Here is a 20,127-nt window from a genome sequence, read left to right as displayed (position 1 = left end):
TTTCCTTTGTGAATGTCTGCACACTTTCTTGATGTTCAACAACAACAGCCATTTGCTACATGTTTATCAGATATCTGGCAGTGATATTTTAGCATTATTTATATACTATTACATATATAGCATTTGTAATATATATTTTATAGCATTTTAATATTTGGAATTAACTGTTGTTTTTCATATTTTCAGTTTTCATTTTTGTTAAAGTAGTTGGAAATTATTTTGTTATATGATTTTTTTGTTTTGTTTTGTTTTTTAAATAAATGCAATCCTTTTTTTCAGTTTTAGCTATTTTAGTACTCCAACTTATTTAATTTTTTTTTACTTTTTTTTTTTTTTTTTTTACATTTGCTTTTCCTCCGTTATTTAAGTTTTATTTGATTTCTAGTTTATTTCATTCACTGAAAACAAATTTTCAGATATTTTTAGTTAATAATAACAACACTAATGTCGGAAAAGGTTTGTGTGCCCATAGTAGTAGTCCCACCACAAAAAAAATGGAGATTTAGACTTTAAATCAGTGAATTAATGAAAGTGCCTTTACACTGTTTACTAGTTCTTTTGATTTTACTCCTCAGTTGTTCCTGTCACAATTGTGTCCTCTAATCATCTACACTCGATCCCATTTCTCCCACATTTAAACGTTACATGTATACGAGTTATAGATATGCATCAGTGTCGTGTTCTAGTCACACGTTCAGAACCCCAGAGAGCTCTGACCGGCCGCTCTGCAGCCTGTGGCCCTGCTCCTAGACTTCCTGCCAGCTGCACTGCTTTTGTCCCCTCTATCAGATAACACACACAATGATACATTCACAAACATGCTGAAAAAAGTCAACAATCACGTGATGGCAGCAGAAAACTAAACACACTGTTAGTGAACTGAAGGACCTACTTTGAAAAACATTAGGTTGCTGCACTTACAAGGTGTGCGTGTGCTCATTAATTATTCATATTTGCAGTGGAGAGTAATTGTAGCAGTAATTAGGCTTAATTAACAGCTTCTTTGTTATTTAGGATGAGAAAATTAGCAAGTTCGTTTTTTTAACTATTTGAATGCACTTCACAGAAGTGTTGGACGGTACTTTGCCTCGACGTCATGCATTCAAATCGTTTAATGCACATTTAGCCATTGATTATCCCTTAAATAAACACCATGGCCCTGCATGCTAGTATTGCAATGTTAATAATAATAAGATAAGCTACTGGTCCCATTTCAGGCAGTTCACATTATATCCATCCTATATGGTTTACAGGATTAGGATTAGTTTCCCAAATTATAGTAAAAAAAAAACACAGTATGTCAAAGGAGCCTGAATAGCATGTCTTTTCCAGTGGATTTTTGAAGCGTGCATTCATGCTATTAAGACTAATGCAATCCACAACCCCACTGAAGTGTTTGTGACAGATCTCTTTACATGCATTTACAGCTGTAGAAATAATTTAGCTAAGTTTACACTTACATATAGGGCTGCACGATTATGCTAAAAATCATAATTGTTGAATATTCGCATGAAACTGCAATTACGATTATTAATAACGATTAAACCAATTTACATTGAATGGTGTTCATACCATTGTTTGATGGAACTGCATACTATATTTTTATATGAAAATAAGCTGAAAACACTAACTGAAAAAACTTTTCTATAGTATTAAGCCTCAAATGTCAACTAAACATTGGATTGGTTTCTGCTTCAAATGATAAAAACGTACAAATATTAATGGTATTATAATGTTATACTGAAACTAAAAAGGAAAATAATGGGAAAAACATTTAAAAGAACATGTCGAAAGAAAATAACACATCTCAAGCACACAGAATAACATAAGTGGACTTTGAACGATTAATTGCCGCTTTGAACGATTACGCAATTGTGGAATTCATAATTGTAATCGAGATTAAAAATTATATTAATTGTGCAGCCATACTTCCATACACACACTTGAGTACACAGTATTAGTGTACAGTGTTTCTGCATACTAGAAAGCATGCACTTTCCCCATCCTCAGCAAAGTACATACTTTTACTGCATAGTAAAAGTAGGATTCAGCTTCAGCTTTTTACATACATCCTCCTTTGTCCTTATTAGCTAATGTGCAAGACCGGCTCAAATAAATCAGTTAAAGACTTGATAAATTGAATTACAATGTTATCCAGTCTGAAAAGTCCACTGGCGCCCAAATCTGGAGAAACAGAATTTAGTCATGAATGACGCATTTCCAATAATAGAGTCAATGGAGCAAGAGAGAGGGAGTCATTGTCGTCATGGACTCAAATATCCTCCTTGGTGTGTGCTAAAATGCTCTGATGGACTGAAATAAATAGATGCAGTCTCCTCTTTCATCCCTTCATTTCTCATTCAGGAGTTTCATTCCTAATGATGACAGTGAGTCACTGATCACACTTTCACAGACATGCTGTCTGGGAATGAGGATTATTCTTTCTGGCACACCTACAAAAACACTAAGTGTGTTGTCATTAATTATGTGTGTAAAATTCTCTGTCAGGAAAACAAGGTAGAATGAGATCACAGGGAGTGTGTGTATGATTTATTGATAAGGTAGATGAGTCTTCTTAACCTCGATTTGATGTCTTAGGTAATGTCTCAACCTAAGTTTACAAAACTTATTTGGATGTGTCATGGTTCTCATGCTCAAGGATATAAAAAAAATAGAAGTCAAGTGACAATTTCTATAGTAAATACAGATTTTTGCAGATATGCACAGCACTAAAATGTTTCATGGACGAAATATTGATTTGTGAGTGCAATATCTAATAAATGTTTTTTCGAAAGCCTTTCCGCAACAACTGTGAAGCATTGTAATGGTATTTTAATCATTTTAAGACCCCGAAATACTTCAAATGAAATCGAAGAATTAATTGATATGTTGTCATTTCGAACAAAATCAGGTTCAAAACAAACCAAAATCACTAAATACATTTCCAACAAAATAATTTAGAAACAGCTGATCAACCGAACTTTCTGGGAGAGTTTGTTTTGGCTCCTAACAACTTTGAGCTTCCATTAGTCTGTGGCAACTACGCAATCAGTGGTGGGTTCGGGAACTCCCCTCGATTCGTTTCTCATTCCACGGAGGTCAGACAGGAGAACAACATCTAGAACAACACCAACACTAAGTTACTAGCAATAGGAATACACTGGAGTTTCGAATAGCTGAGATGGTACAAAAATATTTGCACCTGTATGATCGCTTACAGAGAGACTTTAAAGATTTGGAGAACTAAAATTCTAAAACAAAATTGCAATGAAGCATGAGTTAAGCAAAGCAACGTGGAGAAACGTCTGATGCAAGTTTTCCAAAGCCATTAAAAAGGATGAAAGGAAAGAATGGAGATAAGGTGGCGAGTAGCAAATACACGTGTTTCAAATAAATGTTGTTACACCATACTGCTGCTGCTTGAATTTTTTATGTAAGTGAATTTAAAAAGTATTCAATAAATAAAATGCCAAATGTTGAAAACAGTTCAGCTGCTTCATATTTTTGTGGGACGTGTAATACTTTTTCAGGATTTTCAGAAGATTTAATTTTGATCTGTTAATGTATCCTGATTAAAACTAAAGTTTTTTCATAAATCATAAGACTATGTGGAAATGTTAATTTAAAAATCATTTTGTCATACTGCAAACTAAAGTGAACTAAAAAAGCAAAATTAAAGTAAAAATTGTATATATTTATATCAAATTTATACAAAAATATTGATAAAGATGAATACAATGGTCCATGCACAAGTTATTTGTAAACTTCCCAAACACAAACTTTTATTTTCATAGAGGAAATAGCAAAAAAGTAATGAAATCGATTGAAATCTATTTTATGCGGGGGTTTTTTATATAATGGGATGAGAGTTCTGAAACAGTTTCAAAGTCTGCAAATCATTTTGGCCCTAAGTAATTCACTTGAATTTTAAATGTCTCATACAACAGACCACATGGCCGCTATTAATCTCTCCATGTAAAGCGACTAAGTTTTCATGGTAAATCCCTGTAGCTGTCCTCCTCAACTCAATTAATTGTATGTTTCTTTGTTGAAATGCTGGATCGAATTAAAAGCGACAGGGAAACACTGCCTGTAGAACAAGCATTATTGGCCCTGCTAGTTTCACTGCCAACCTGTTGCTGTTGCAGGCTTTTGGCTCTGTTTGGAGCTGTTGCCATGACACTTGAGGCCTACATGTGCACTGCCTGGGGTGAAAGAAAAGAGGGGGAGGGAGCCAGAGTTTGCTACAAAAACAGAGGGAGAACTCCACAGAGTAGAGAGGGAAAAGAACGATAGAGCATAAGAGAAAGGCAAATTCAAACCTGAGCAGGTGGAGTGTTAGTGAACATGCATAAATCAATCGCAGGCAGGCGAACAACAGAGTGAAGTAGAGGAACCCATAAAAGAATGAGTGAGAGAGGGAAACTCAACTCAAAGTTTAGGGAAGACAGGGGGCTGGTCAGCTTTTTAGCATCTCAAAGCATATGGGCTCTATTAAAGGCCCCCTTGAACAGGGGCCCGAGCCGCCTCACAAACCTCCCGAAGACAATCTCTCCTGTCTCACTGTCTGAGCCTCCCTGGGCATCCCATCCAGTGAGCCTTTCAGAAAGGAGTCGGCTGGCTCAAACTCCAGAATGAGATGCAGCGGGTGACGTTATTCGCACAATACTACACAGGAGCTGCTGCCATCTGGACTGACACTACCTGCCAATCAACCGCGGACATTTTGTTTCACCCAGTGTGCAGCTCTGAGTCCGCTGGCACAGGCCCAGACGCCAGCCGTGGTGCCCATTACTGAGCATCTGCCAGCGGGAACAACCTCCCTTGGCCTCACTGCTATGAAGTACATTGAGTGTAAGCATCTCAGGAGCTGTGTGATCTAAACAAAGTGGGTTTTTTTGGTCAAAATCACCTTCATTTTTACATCAAGTTCACACAGAATAGTGGCATGCATATGCATGTTTTGGAAGTCCATAAATAGCTAGAGTACCAAATACAGTATAACCGCATCTTTAATTATTATTAAAGAAATAAGTCACATTAAATAATGATTTTACGCAGCAATGCTATATTTGTTGTTTATTATATATTTGCATATGTTTAATTTAAAATAACTTATGAGCTAACGGTTTTGAGTAAAGACCACTTGATTTGCCGATTGCACCCAATGTAGATTCTATGTTACTACAACATGTTTGGTAAACTTCAGTTAAGGTAGTTTATAGTAAAGAGAACTAATCTAGGTTAGAATTGAGCGTTTATAAGGAAGAACTATTCACTGGACTTCAGTTTGACCCATTGCAATTTTGGGCATTTGCGAAAAAAAGAAAAAAAAGAAAAGCTTTCAGCAGAGCCAGTTGCTTCTGAGTCAGCTGCTCTTTGCCACGGTAGGAATTTCCAACCACTAATGATTATTCAATTCAATCCAGTGGTCAGAAACAGACACTTGGAATAACAGCAGAACGGAGAGGAGCTGTGAGTCCACCGCACTGTTATTACTGTGAGAGTGGCCATTTTTGAAGAGATGCCACTGATAGGATGGTAATAAAGAATCTCAAATCCAGACTCTCAGTTATGAATGGATGAGAGGACAGACAGATGGGTTACTGATGATGAGCATATAAGGACAAGCTACTGTCCAGCAGAAATCACTGTTAGCCAATGTTTTTTTCAAATTCAAAAGGTTTTGAAATAAAAAAAGATGATCTCAAATACTTATCCAGACTTAGCTGAATAAATCACAGTACATAATGTAGCCTGATTGTGTTTTACAAAGGCTCAAAATAAAATGCTTAGTATAAAATGCTTTAGTGTCATATTCTTTACATGGTACTATCAGATAATCAATGTAAAAAAAATACCACTTTTTGGAAATACCACTTAACTTTTAACTAGGATGTGGAAAACACAACCTATTATTTTTATATTTTATTATTAAAATAATAATAATTATTATTATTATTCATTTTTAAAGGGAAAAAAATTAATTAACTGTAACCTTAACAGTAAAAAAAAATTAAACGATTTAACATCATATTATAAGGAATTTTACCATCAGATTTATGGGTTTTGGAAGAAAAACTTTTGCTGCACAGGAAAAAGTGAAATACAGCCAAGTATGGTGATCCATACTCAGAATTCATGCTCTGCATTTAACCCATCCAAAGCGCACACACACAGCAGTGAACACACACCCGGAGCAGTGGGCAGCCATTTAAGCTGCGGCGCCCGGGGAGCAGTTGGGGGTTCGATGCGTTCTCAAGGGCACCTCAGTCGTGGTATTGCTGGCTCAAGACTCTAACCCACTACCCTAGGGTTAGGAGTCAAACTCTCTTACCACTAGGCCACAACTCCTCACAAAAAAAAGCCTGTGTGACATCACATAATTATTCTTTATTTAAATAGTTTTGTATCTTTATTTAGGGTGTTTGTGTTACATTTAATAATGTTTATTGGACTATTTTGGTGTAGTGTGTTAAGCCCCTTTTACACTGCGATTTTGGAAAATACATGGGTAATGTGTTCGGCAATTGTTCTCGGGTCTCTAGATTTTGCACCTTTCACACTGTCAGTGATTACCTGGAGTATGTCTGTGCATTCATAAAAAAAACCCGTAAAGGTCCTGTAATGACACGGTAACTTTCACTTAAGCTGGCGAACGATCTCAGCTTCAGTGCAGATAGTGAGGAACTACCCGATCTCTGTTTCATTACAGTTTGCCCTTTTTATTTTCATTGCGAACGTTGATCTGCCTTCAAAACACCCAGTAAAACAGTCGCACTATAACGTGGACCATCACTACGACACACTCTTTACGGCATTGGTTCTGTCTTTTGTTCACACAGAGCTCATTCTGGGACTGAACCCGACAATGTCACTAGGTCCCCAACCTGGTTCACACAGAAGGCGACCCAGCAATTTTCTGCCAATTTTCCGGGACCAACGTGCAGTGTGAAAGGGGCTCTAAATGATATTTTGTCTGTGTGTGTATGAGCCTGCACCATCTACACAATATTATTGCCCATGTTTTATCAACAGACCTCTTTGATGAACTCTGGTTCTCTGGGTATCCATTTAAAAAACATGATTTTGGTAGATCAATTAAATTAAAATCAATAGGGATCAATGTTTTTTTTTTACACTGTCAATGAAGGTGGTCAAAGTTAGAGACAGAAAGATGTGTTTTTCTACTATCTCATGAGGGAATGATTGGTGCTCTGGTCTCTCTTTAAATAGACCGCAGATAACTTTTATGTGCAGCCTCTCTGAGTCTTTCATGTTAAAGTATTTCTTTACTGGCTGTGGCCATTGATCTTCTCAAAATGGCTTCTCTGCCTCCTCTCGAAGCTTTCTGAACCAAGCATCAGCAGAAAGAGACAAATAAATAACCTTGCAGTGTTTCTGACAAGTCATAATCATCAGTCTCATGATCAAACTGAAATCACAGCGCAGAAATGCACTGCAGTCGGGGAGAAAAGTGGCACAGCGCACATACCAGTAAATTAATTCCACACCAGCGCTTACATAACCAACGTGGCCTCAGACAAACTATGCCAGCATGAATATGTAATTCATCTTAAAAGTGCAGTGATGGTGAACCACGCAGGAACCGCAAACAGAAAAAAGACAACCTTGGAGCTGGTCATGAAAAGTTGCAGACACGCAGTGGGACCAGCCGCAAGAGGATGTGGATGTACAGACACTGTCCCAACAGATTCCAGCCGAGCTCAGACGGAGAGGAAAAGAGTGGCATGGAAAGTTGTGATTCAGTGCAGTCAGCTGAGACTGAGTCGACGTTAATGAGCTCTCCCTCTGTATATACGTCTGCAGGAAGCTACAGCCTTACATAAAAACTTGGCACATAAAAACCATCTCATAAATGGAAACAGTAAAGCAAGGAGAGGAGATGGAATGAGGTGTTTTGGAGAACCTAAACCTGTGAGACAAAGTGAGACACAGCCAGTCAGTGAAGCACAAACTGTCCTTACAGAGACAGTGAGCTGACCGCACTTACCAAGGCTGTGTTTCAGAGCCCTGTAACATATGAGAGTGATTTAACTCATCTATTATTTTCCGACTCACTGACGCAAGCACCTTTCCACCCCCTTAGGTGATCTCATCTGGAGCGGAGTCTGGACGCTGCTGACACGCAGTAACAGGCCGCTCTATTTCAGGCTTTTACTGTATAAGAATGTGCCATGAGCTGAGTCACATCTACTTTAAACACAAATGGGACTCTCAGTATACTCGGGGGCGTTTCAATCTAAACTTCATCCCCTTCGAGACCGAAATGTCAATAGATCAGGCCACATGCTGGGCAAGAAGCTTAGTGGTGTTTGACTAGTTTGAAGAAGCTTTGTGTAAGCACTGGGTGAGGAGTGATTGGAGTGTGTGCTGGACGTCGGACGTTCCAATCCAAGCCAGTTGTTCATACGCCAACTTTTAGCTTCATATTCACCATTAAAATAAAGATTCCATAAGGGGGGGGTTTCACTATAATTCTATAGAAGAACCATTTACAGTGAAATTATCTTAAAATGACAATTTTCTCAGTGTGAAGGACATTTTAATAATCTAAAAGACTTTTTTCCATTATAAATAATGTTCTGTGCAATGGAAAGTTTTTATTGATGGTTCTTCATGGAGCTGTAGATGCTAATAAAGAACCTTTATGTTTAAGAGTGTACTTTAAAAACAGTCTCCACAAAACAAAAAAATCAAGTCCTGTAAATCAATTCATTAACAAGGCCCTGTCCCACAAAAACAAACCAGTGACAAAAAACTAAGAGCTCAACAAACACTCTTTACAACAGATATAAATTCCTACACACTCTTAAAAATGAAGGTTTCAAAGGAGGTTTTTACAGTGATGTCATAAAAGAAACATTTTGGGTTCTCCAAAGAACTATCAGTGAACATTTCCTAAAGTAAACCAATTAAAAAAAATCTAAAAGAACCTTTTTCTATTATAAAGAACTTTTGTGAAATGGAAAGGTTACATGAATCTACAAGGAACCATAGATTTCAAACAAGAACTTTATCTTTAAGAGTGTAGGAAACAAAAACTACAAAAGATATCAGAGGACTTTTATCTGAAGACTTTTTTGTTTAAGATTCATGCATCTTAGTTTCTTCTGTGGGAAAAACCCCAGTAATCTCACATGTGCCTCCTCCTGAGTTCCAGAAAAGATTTCAGTTTCAAACTATGCTCAGATTTGACAAGATACCAAAAGTCAGAGATCTCAGTTTAAACTCAAACATTTCTCATCAACTTCTTCTAAGATTAAATGATCTGAGCTTTCACATTCATTTGATAGATCTTTGCTCTTACTGTATTTCAACAATCATTTCATGTTGCTTATTTTTATTTCTCCAGGAATTTCAGAAGAGACATCTGAGACAAAGTTTATTCTTAAATGAAGCATAAATTAGATCTTTGTTAGGTCTTTTGAGACATATTGTTCTTTGTCAGGACAATAAAAAGCCTCTGAGTAGTCATTAAATTTGCTTTATCAACAAAATTATCATTAACTTTGTGCCTTGCAATCGTTCTCCCACAACAGAAAGCACTAACAGTGCTGCTAAACTTCAAAGAGCTTCTTCTCACCCCAGTGATATCAGCTTTGAGAAGTTAATCATTCATTTCACATCACTTCAAAGCTCTGCAGTGGTAATCTGAACTCTCGTGCAATCGGAGGGTGTATTAAATAGAGTCATGCTGCTGACATACCCATAATGCTCTGCATGGCTGCCTCCTCGCTTCTCCCCAGTCTGTCCTGGAGATACAATCCCAGTCTGCTCACTGTACTCCTCTCTCAGTCTTATACACACTCCTTCTATCTCTTTCCTTCTCTCTCACACGCTCATTCTTTCTGCTCCTCCTCCTCATGCCAAAGTTTGCTCTCTTTTCTCTGGTAGAAACCCCCTTCCTTTCTGTCCTGTCCTCTCCTCTCTTTCCCTGCTGTTTGCCGTCACAGCACCGCCCCCTTCTCCTTCTACCCTCCTCCCTCTCTCACTTTTCTATGGCCCCTTGCTCCTCCACCACCCCCATCCTCACTCACATTTAATCCCTCCTCATGCTCACTCCCTCTCTTTTCCCTTGTCTTTCTTCTACCTTTTTGTTTTCTTCATCTCTGTCCATTTCAATGCGAGTGGAAAATAGAAAGGCTGCGTCCTGTTTTTAAGATTGACCCTCAGCCACTGCTTTAATACTATAATGCCTACTGTTGTACTGTCATGTAAGGCCTCTAAATTATAGACATGATCAAAACTTTGCTGTCATTTTACTGATAGTTTATACTTTATTAGCAAGTAAAAGAGTTTTTAGTTTAAGTGTTACTGGTCATGGCACACGTTATTTTGCTCAAGAATCTTTGGTGGTTTTTATTAAGTAAACATAAGAATACTATTTATATTTCAAGGTGAACACTTACTAGATTGAGTCAGCTTAGGTTTATGTGATTATCCATACATAATTTTTAGAAACAAAAATACTAGGAGATATTGACAACTTTTATGTAAGAAATCTGTCACACTGTTGTTAAAAATAACATTACTTACCATTTTGCCATATAAATATTATTATCTGCAGTAAACTGCATATTTTTTCCTCTCTTTGCACCCCTGAATAAAACTGAGGAGCCTTTTTCTTTAGTATTAGCTCCATACTCACCTATATCATACTCTAAGAATAAAATAATAATAATAAATATAATATAGAACACATATGCAAACTTTTTTTAATTTTCTTATTATTATATCAGATATCTAATATCTAATATCACTATCAGATAGGTCCTTTAAAGTATCTTGGAGAGGTGAGGTGTCCAAGTCTCAACATCTAGCTACTGGGGTCCCTCAGGGCTCAGTTCTTGGACCACTTCTCTTCTCTGTCTACATGGCATCATTAGGTTCTGTCATTCAGAAACATGTCTTTTCATACCACTGCTATGCTGATGAAACTCAACTCTACCTCTAATTTCATCCTGATGATCCGACGGTAGCTAATCGTATCTCAGCTTGTCTAAAAGACATTTCTTCCTGGATGATGGACCATCACCTTCAACTTCAACTTCAACCTTGCCAAGACAGAACTGCTTGTGATTCCAGCAAACCCATCGTTTCATCACAATTTCACCATCAAGTTAGGCACTTCAACCATAACTCCTTCAAAAACAGCTAGAAGCCTTGGAGTTATGATTGATGATCAGCTGACTTTCTCAGACCACAATGCTAAAACTGTCAGATCCTGCAGATTTGCTTTATTCAACATCAAGAAGATCAAGCCCTTTCTTTCGGAACATGCTGCACAATTCCTTGTTCAAGCTCTTGTTCTGTCCAGGCTGAACTATTGCAATGCCCTCTTGGCAGGTCTTCCAGCCAATTCTATCAAACCTTTACAATTAATTCAGAACGCGGCAGCAAGATTAATTTTTAATGAGCCAAAAAGAATACACGTCACACCTCTGTTTATCAATTTGCACTGGCTTCTAATAGCTGCTCGCAAATCAAGGCATTGATGTTTACCTACAAAACTACCACTGGCTCTGCACCCATCTACCTAAATTTGTTACTTCAGACTTATGTGCCCTCTAGAAGCTTGCGTTCTGCAAGTGAACGTCGCTTGATTGTGCCATCCCAAAGAAGCACAAAGTCACTTTTACAGACTTTTAAATTAAATGTTCCCTCCTGGTGGAAATGACCTCCCCAACTCAATCCGAGCAGTTAAGTCCTAAGCCATCTTCAAGAATTGGCTTAAAACACATCTCTTCACTCAACTTTATCACTCATTCTAATTCTATTCTTAAAAAATCAAGCTACCTTTCTAATCTTTTTGTATTCTATTTTCTTTTCATTTATTATGCAATTGTATATGTGTGTATATGTGTAAAGACCTCTAACTAGCTTGCTCTATTCTTTTTTTATTATTCTATCTGTTTTCTTTTAATTTATTATTTTATTTAAAATCCCATGCTACGTGTACTGTGTTAACCTAACTGAGACTTGTTCTAGCATTTATATATCATTGCTCTTTTTGTTGTTTTTGATTGCTTCCACTGTCTTCATCTGTAAGTCGCTTTGGATAAAAGTGTCTGCTAAATGAATAAATGTAATTATTATTTGTTCAATAAACCATTTTTTACTACTATTTTATATGTCAGGCTTTACAGTGTAATGTGACTCACATTACACACACACACACACACACACACACACAGGTAAACACTGAAAGTTGTGACATTTGCCACGTATGGTAACCCATACGCAGAATTTAGTGCTCTGCATTTAATCCATCCAAGTGCACATATACAGCAGTAAGAAGTGAACACACCCCCAGATCATTGGGCAGCTATATATCCAGTGCCCGGGGAGCAACTGGGGGCTCAGTGCCTTGCTCAAGGGCATTTCAGACATGGGTATTGAGGGTGGAAGATTCACTCCCCCACACCTACAACTCCTGTCAGCACCGAGACTCGAACCAGCAACCTTCCGGTTACAAGTCCAAGTTTCTAAACATTAGGCCACAGCTGCACTTCCAAAGCCCTCTGGATGCACTTTACATTTTTATTTTACATTAATCTTAGTTTAATAACAATTTCTATTAGTGTACAGATTAGTGCTGTCAAAATTAGCGCGTTAACGCATTCGATTAATTTGAAATATTTAACGCGTTAAAAAAAAATAACGCAATTAACGCGGATGCAGTTTTTTTTATTTCCAGTTGTGGCCTTGTGTGTTCAACGTGCAAAGAAATATGGATAAGACCAAGGAAGGACTTTTAGACGGAAAGTTTCAGTATAAAACTCTGCCGGATTACTCTTCAGTCTGCCACAAGAAACATTACTCTTCATTTAGTCTGCCACAAGAAACAGCAACATTAAAATCATGAATGTCATGACAAATGACAAATGTCATTGTTTTAAAAAAACGTTAATAAGCTTAAACGAAAATAACGAAATAATTGTGTAGCGGAGTATTTTTTGTACACAGTGCCGCGAACTGTCAATCACTCCTGTACGCGTGCATCACTGTCCTCCTCAGCTGCAGCAACTTGCGCTCTCTCTCTTCATCAAGCTTTAAAACAAAAAGGGGACAAAAAGATCATATTGTCTTTGTGCATAGGCTATAGATTAATTAGATAAATGAATATCTAAATTTGTGCCTTGCCGTCTACGGTATTTTTTTAGAACTTAGAAAAAAGATGCTGCAGCCAATGAACAGCCAGCGGGGGCTGCAGGACGACTCAACCTCCGCAGACAGTTTTTAATGTTTATCAGACAATAAATACTCAAGATTTTGCTTTAGTATAACTCACAACGAGTTTCACACACCTTCTCCGGCCACGTTGAGTTGTTGACACTTAACAGTGGGAAAAGCGACACATGCGCTATTCACTTGTATAACTTAAGGGTGAATGGGTAATGTAGTTTCTGCTCTGGGTGGGATGAATTAGGAAGCTTGCATTGTGAAGGGCGCTCTGAAAATCGGCAGTGCAGGTAAAAGATTAAAACTTCTATTAAAACAGATGTCCAAATGAGCGTACCAGTACGCTACAAGCACGTTCTGGGCGCACGGAGAGGTGGCGGTACGCTCAAGAGCTATATTTGGAAGTGGCGGTACTGAGTGCATACCGGCCCACTTAAAGCACTGGCAATGACTATACTTTGGAATTTTTTTGCAGTCCACTTAGAATTCAACATGGAAATCATTTTTGTTTTTTATTGGCATTGATTGTTTTGAAATTCAAATGGTACTTACATGCCTGTGTTTTTATTTCTGTAATAAATAAGGCTTTCAAGCCAACAGTTAATTTGGAGGATATTGATGGTTTATTGCAGGTATGTTGTTTACATGAGAAAATCTGTGTTACAAGTTAAACAAAAATTCCAATAAACAATCATATTTTGCATTTAAATAGTTTCTTTTTCTTGAGTTTAGATTAATTTTTTACATTTTACATTTACATATCCAAAAAGTTTCAGTCTTCTAATTGCGATTAATTAGTTAATTTTTTTTAATCGATTGACAGCACTAGTACAGATCCATGCATCACAGGAGAATTCAGACATTTTTTTTTATTTTTATTAACTTTTTTTTATGAATTAACAAATTTGATGGAAATAATGGTGATGGTAATGGCATAACTGTGTAAAGAGTAGGTTGTCCACTAAGTAAGAGTAAAACCCCTCCAATCAAGTCAAACTCTTCATCTATTTAGTAGACTTTCCTGGGATATACAGTAATCTCAAGGCATGCTGGGACATAAACGCATGACTTACTCTAAACACTGACTCATCACATGTCCACATGCCCTGTTAATGTAAACACATGCCTTCACCACAAATGTGCAGATAAAGAGCATCACAAAGGGTCTGTTATCCTGTATGACATCACACTGAAAGTTACATTCTTTTACTTCTTTGTATGGGGACAAGGACTGAAAAACAACAGGGTGTTTGGGCATTTCTTTCAAATTTGACCCCTCTGGAATTTTATTTGAATGTACTTAACATTTTTATGTTTAATAACAATGTCTATTAGTGTACAGAATATCCATGCATCTGTTGCTTACGCACCTTTTCCTACCCAATTTCTTCCTTCCAGTCAACCTTGCATTTAATATGCTTTGATACAGCACTCTGAGAATTCACAGGAGGACATGGACTTAAAAACAACAGGGTGTTGGGTCATTTCTTTCAAATTTGGCCCTCAGTGATCATCAGTGATCGTCTTCTGGACCATTGTCAATTCAGATGTCTTCCCAATTTTGTGGTTTCAAAGAACAGATACCCGGAATTTATACTGAAGGGATGGTCATTTAATGAAACTCAAATGTAAATATTCAAAAATTCTGAGATACTGGATTTTTTAATTTCATGAGATTTAAGCTTTAAAATATGCTTTTTAAATTTTTTTACTGGCCATTCCCAGATAAAAGCAAGGAAGCATGACGTGTTATGTTCCTAATCTACATTCATAAGGATCAGTAAATAGAGGGATCCTGAGTGATGTGGGACTCTCAAGTGAAGTGAAAAAGTGGAACGAGAGGGGTAGAGAAAGACAGACAGAGAAAGAGTGAGAGACAGAGGAAAAAGAGCTAATGAAGCATTAGGAACAGATGAACATCCCAGTGATTAATGGACACTTGCCCTACAGGGAAATTATCATATGAACAAACACTCCACATATACTTACTGGGGGGACTTAACATGATATTCTCAACCACAGTGCACACACATATCTCAAAGTAAATCCGGCCAACTGCACTCTCCACATATGCACCAATGCTTAAGGCCCGGACACACCAAGATGACTTCAAAGAATGAGCAGCAAAGAAAGCTGATGGTATTGTTGCCTCGCGTCGACAACATCGGACCAAAAAGCTGCACTGAAACACACAGCACAGACTACATCCAATGGCAAACTAACATGTGCCTTCTGCGCATGCCTGACAGGAATGAGCTTTTCATATCAGCAGCTATTATATATTCGTCAATCAAAAGGAGAAACCGAAACAAAGATATATGAGAAACGCTGATATATGAAATGTAAACAAAGCAGCGCTTACCATCTTAAATTTCATGTTGATAACTTAAATGAGTTCAAGCGTTTCATGTTGTTATGAAAACATTCACGTATTAGAATGACTGGGAAAGATCATGTAACATGTAAACAGCCTTCTGTCTGTACCGCCTTCATTCGCATGCTTGTTTTCATCCCTTTCGCTTTAATTTTCGGGCACTGACTCGGGCTAAACTGAACATCCAATCAGAGCTCTCACTCTCGCCAACGGCCCCGACGAGGGCAAAATGTGTAATGTAATAGAAAATGTTATTAACTACAATTTTCATAATGTAATCTGTATTCAGCTGAATTACTAGTAATGGACAGCAAGTTGTAGTAATATGCAAAGAACTGCTTTCAGAACACTATGGACATGCAAACTTTGTTTCTTCCAGTACTGTACTGGTTAAAGCTGTTGTTAGCGGGGTAATAAACAGCTTGATTAAGTATGAATGGAGGAAGGGGAATTCTCAGTCCCCTTAAACTTCCCAGTCCCGCTTTCTCTATTCAATTCAGATGGGAAGAAATGGAACGGAATAGAGTTGGTTAGGAAAGAGAGGAAATTAATGATAGTGAAGGACAAAAGACTGAACAAGAACCTAATCCCCCTTTCACTCCCCACACCCATCCATCCAACCCCCCCACCCACACACACACACACTGATTTGATCAAGCATGTACACACACATGCAGATGGACACACACAAAATGAGAGGTCCTCAAAACTTCCAACAATACACTTGACCCCTCATCTACTGAGAGAGAGAGAAAGAAAAAAAGATGGAGCAAAAATGCAAAACAATTGTTGAGTGGCAGACTGGGGTAAAGCTGGGGGCTCTGAGAGTTTCATTGCTAAAATGAGCACAACTCGGCTGAAATCTACAGATTCAGATTCATATCACCAGAAAATCTGACAAATTCCACACCCTTTGCATTTTAATTTAATAAATATTTAGTTCAATTTGATTATGTTTTTAGTTGCCAATAAGACAGCTCAGTTTTAACACACTTTATGATGTTTTAAAGTCAACATGAAACTGTTTATTTTCTAACAGCACTCATTGGACATGATTCATCAGTGCATTTAATACCTAAAAAACTCTGTCTTTCTAATCTTTGATAAGAATGTATTAACATGCTTGGTCTCAAACCTTGGCGTCACTTTTTCGTCCCATCCCCACCACTCCACTTGACACACTTAAATCACTCTTTACAAGCCAATCAAATTGTCAAAGTCTAAAAACCTGCCGAGCTTTTTTTTCTTGCTGTATAATATAAAATATCTCACAAAATTGGTTCTTTTAGGGTATGAGCCAAAACGCATGATTTCTGTGTCTTCCCCTTTAAATGCAAATGAGCTGGTCCGGGGAAGAGGGCGGAGCTTCAAGAGCTCAAGCTCTAGCAATATCACGCTAGCCTTTGCAAATAAACACTCCACTATTAGTACAAGCCTGTTATCATTACAGAAAACGCACTTAGTTTAAAAGTCTCATCTGACTGTACTGTACTTTATGAATTACATAGACGGCAGCACTGTGGGATAAAAAATAACTCATGGTACCATCGCATGCTATTACAATCTTTATAAGCCCCACTTGTGATTATAAGCTCGACTAATTCCAGCGGTCGATTTCACATTGCTTTCATATGCAATTTTAATTCCCACTTTCCTCTTCACAATCATTCTGGTAGCACGTAAAGGCAGCATCAGTTAAAACAGACATACAGTGGTAGCTTTATTAGCCTTTCAGAGTGCCAAGAAGGTCTTTCAGAAAGGCAATTTGGAAAAATGATTGCGTGATACTTACTTCTTCTGGAAATGTAGCTGGATTGCGAAAAGTTGGCACTGCTCTATCATTCAGGAGAAACTTTTGTGCAAAAACTGTTTTATTCTGATCCTCATTCACAAAGCAGTCTGGTGTAAATGACAGACTTAAATGAATTTCAGTAAAGTTGAGGGAGCATCTTCTTCAAAAACAAGATTATGTTGTGAATATTAATTCATCCAAAAAATAAAACGTCTTATCACTTTGCTTTATTTTGTTTCTTATCCATATGACTTAAAAAAAAGATATTTTAGGTAATTAAATAATTAAATGGTGAATAAGAGAGTTTCTCTGCCATCTCATTTTGTGTGCCAAATATTTTTATTGGTTTAAAATTATTGTACAACTGTAATTATATAATATGACTTTCAAAAGCTGAATTGATTACGTATAGCTCAATATTTTAACTAATTGCAAAAGCTGAATAATCAAATTTCTACTGATTTTAATCAGCAAAATAATCAGTGATTAGTCGATTAGTCGTTCTAATAATCGTTAGATTAATTGATTATCAAAATCATAGTTTGTTGCAGCCCTAGAATATACTAATTTAAATATAATAAAATAAATTAGTACATTTAGCAAGAATGCATTAAATGAAATAAAACTGACAGTTATAAAATTTATGTTACAAAAGATTTCTATTTCAAATAAACGCTGTTCTTTCTAAATAAAATTAAATACAATTTCCATCTGAAAATACTTACTTTTTCCACACAAACATTAATGCATACCAACTGTTTTCCACATTGACAATAAGAAGAAATGTTTCTTGAGCAGCAAAGTAGCATGTTAGAATAATTTCTGAAGGACCATGTGACACTAAAGACAGGAGTAATGATGCTGAACATTTAGCTTTGCCATCCCAGAAAATTATTACATTTTTAAAATAATATTACAATAGAAAACAGTCACTTTAAATGGTAATAATATTTCACGATATTACTGTTGTTAATGTATTTTAGATTTTTTTTTAAATGCAGCCTCTGTGAGTGACTTCTTTCAAAAATATTAAGTTTCATGTTCCCTTTCTACATACTGTACAGTAATCCTATTGATTTTGCCATTTAAAAAGAACCCTAAAAATGTTTTTAAAAATCGGCATTGAATTTTGTGCCTCCTAATGAGGAACAGATCACAAAATGTATGTTGGATCAATGCATGATGCCCATGAATCTTTCCTCTTCATCCCCGAGTGCATGAGAGGGCATGATTTTGTCAGCATGAGAGGAGCATGCCGACAAAAGTAACTCCTAGCAGAAGGAAAACATGTTTTGCCATCTACATGATCAAAGATTGCAGTGTGGTATGCAGACTAATCTTCAATTAACTTTCTACTAGAGGCAGATTACATAACAAAATCATGGATTCATAAAAGGACATCAAATATGGGACTGTGTGTAATACACCTCTAGCCCTGAGCTCAGACCCCCCAGGATCACAGACCTTCATCACAAAGCACTGAACTTATGCCAAACACATCTGCTGTCATAATACACATCCCACACACTCTCCACACTCTACATCACTGACAGAAACACACATTCATACAGTACATCAACATTTACAGTGCCAGAAATGTCACATAGACACACAAGTAGACTTCATAAACATATACAGAGCCCTGGTCTGAGCTGCTGTAATGAATAGCGTGTAATGTAACTGTATGTGTGAAGCTGCCAGCAGGTCTGAGCACTGCAAGCCAATCTACTTTTACTGCTCTGCTCTCCGCCATGGAAAAGTAATAAGACCACTGAGGTGATGTGGAGAGAAGGATGAGAGGGAGTTATGTGTCCTTTTTGTGCTTTGTTGAGTGGGTGTGCATATAACTTAATGTAAAAAATATAATAATAAAAAACACTTGGGCGTAGAGTGGAGGACATATGGGCATAACGTACAGCTACACTTCTACTCAGTGTGCAGAAAATGAAAAATGCACAGAGTTTAAAGTGTATTTGGAAAGAGAGTTTTCAGAGAGTTTATATTCTTAGAATCCGCCATGAGTGGACATCAGCTCTACAAAGCATGTGGAAAGACAACAAGCAAGGCTTAGGACTAAAACCAAAGAATTGTGTAATACCTGGTATCCATCATCACAACACTCACTGACTGATAGCACTCCAATAATAGGGGAAAAAAACTTACAAAATGACACATATGAATTTCTGAATATCTCAATGATGTTTCCTGGGATTAAACAAAAAATGTGATTAAAAACTGAGCAAGCAGAGATTATTTTCAGCTCATTAATCATGTAGAGCTCTCAAAACATGTTCAGATTTTTCAAAATCCAGTCAAAATTAAAAGATTTTGATATGAACTCAAATATTTAAAAATATATATATAATTATTATTATTGTTGCTGTATAGATTATATTAATATTAAAATAATATTAAACTTTATTATAAATGTTATTATTATTATTATTATCCCTAAATCACATTTGTAAAATATGAACTAAAACATTTTTTCATTAAAATCTAAAAGAAAATAATACTAATAATAATAATAATAAGTAGTAGTAGTAACAGTTGTTATATTAGTAGTGTTTTTGTTGTTAGTAATAAGTACATTACTTTTTATTTTATAAGAATAATAGTCTATGCATAATTATCAACCTTATAATTATGTTTTATTACTACACAAAGTTGATATTTAAATGATACATGACTAAGAACTCTATTAAGCTTCGTTAGCAATGAAACAGTATATTTTATTTTGGACACTGCTGTCAAA

General features: G+C 36.7%; 1 protein-coding gene across 4 annotated transcripts in view; it reads right to left on the bottom strand.

Annotated features, from left to right (window-relative positions):
- LOC127970434 (leucine zipper putative tumor suppressor 2 homolog) overlaps positions 1 to 20,127 on the bottom strand; it is a 64,392-nt gene that overhangs the window by 12,432 nt on the left and 31,833 nt on the right. Inside the window, exon 1 of one of the 4 annotated variants that reach the window (XM_052573027.1) lies at positions 9,731 to 9,989. The exons of the other annotated variants lie outside the window; for them this stretch is intronic. The gene's annotated coding sequence lies outside the window, so the exon portion shown is untranslated. Of the gene's footprint in view, positions 1 to 9,730; positions 9,990 to 20,127 lie in introns of those variants that run through there. 4 annotated transcript variants of the gene reach the window in all.

Source organism: Carassius gibelio, chromosome B13 (genome assembly GCF_023724105.1).
Source record: "Carassius gibelio isolate Cgi1373 ecotype wild population from Czech Republic chromosome B13, carGib1.2-hapl.c, whole genome shotgun sequence".
Lineage (NCBI taxonomy): Eukaryota > Metazoa > Chordata > Actinopteri > Cypriniformes > Cyprinidae > Carassius > Carassius gibelio.
This window is presented reverse-complemented; position numbering and strand designations above follow the sequence as displayed.